At 31.9% G+C, this 1028-nt stretch overlaps 1 protein-coding gene across 1 annotated transcript in view; it reads left to right on the plus strand.

The window, feature by feature from the left end:
* The window catches only part of LOC107663618 (zinc finger homeobox protein 4-like), an 84034-nt gene that overhangs the window by 45204 nt on the left and 37802 nt on the right, over nt 1-1028 (plus strand). The gene's annotated exons all lie outside the window — the stretch shown is intronic.

Below are 1028 nucleotides of genomic sequence, written 5' to 3' on the forward strand. Positions count from 1 at the left end.
GGTTGTCATTGGCATATGTGACCCTGGACCATAAAACCAGTCATAAGTGGCGCGGGTGTATTTGTAGCAATAGCCAAAAATACATTGTATGGGTCAAAATTATCGATTTTTCTTTTATGCCAAAAATCATTAGGATATTAAGTAAAGATCATGTTCCATGAAGATATTTTGTAAATTTCCTACCGTAAATATATCAAAAATGTATTATCATTAGTAATATGCATTGCTAAGGACTTAATTTGGAAAAATTTAAAGGTGATTTTCTCAATATTTTGATTTTTTTGCACCCTCAGATTCCAGATTTCCAAATAGTTGTATCTCGGCCAAATATTGTCCTATCCTAACAAACCATACATCAATGGAAAGCTTATTTATTCGCTGGTAGCCCTTCGGGCAGACATTCTTCAGATTTTGGTAGCCCAAAATGAATTTAAGTAGCCCGAAAAAAAAAAAGAAAAAAAAAAGACATCGGCTGAACTTCACTGCAGACAAATCAGCATGATTAAAAACTTCAGTGATTGCTTTTTTTCCTTCAAATAACAAGTCAAGAGAGTAGGGGTGCAACGGATCACAAAACCCACGGCTCGGATCATATTGCATTATCATATCAGATTTTGAGTAACAGATCGTGTCATTTTGCAGATGAGCAAAAAAAATATGGTTCTTTATTATTTAAATAACAGAATACTTCTTTGATACCACAGCAAAAACTAGTAGCATATAGGGATGTAACGATTCACTCAACGCACGATGCGATGCGATTCACGATACTGATTTCACAGTACAGTTTTCTCACAATTTTTCTTTTTAACAAAATGAGATTTAAGACAAATTATAAATGAAAATTCAGCACATTTCTTTGTTAAATTGAAATATGTCAAATAATAAAACTAACTTGAAATTTTAAAGCAAATCCCAAAACAAATAATTAAATAATACAAATAAAATAAATCTCGTCATATAAACAAACTAATGCTTTGGCTGTGCTTTTTCCATTTAAAATCAGAGGCAACCACTGCATTTTAATC

Source organism: Sinocyclocheilus anshuiensis, unplaced genomic scaffold (assembly GCF_001515605.1).
Source record: "Sinocyclocheilus anshuiensis isolate Anshui unplaced genomic scaffold, SAMN03320099.WGS_v1.1 scaffold928, whole genome shotgun sequence".
In the NCBI taxonomy this organism is placed as follows: Eukaryota; Metazoa; Chordata; class Actinopteri; order Cypriniformes; family Cyprinidae; genus Sinocyclocheilus; species Sinocyclocheilus anshuiensis.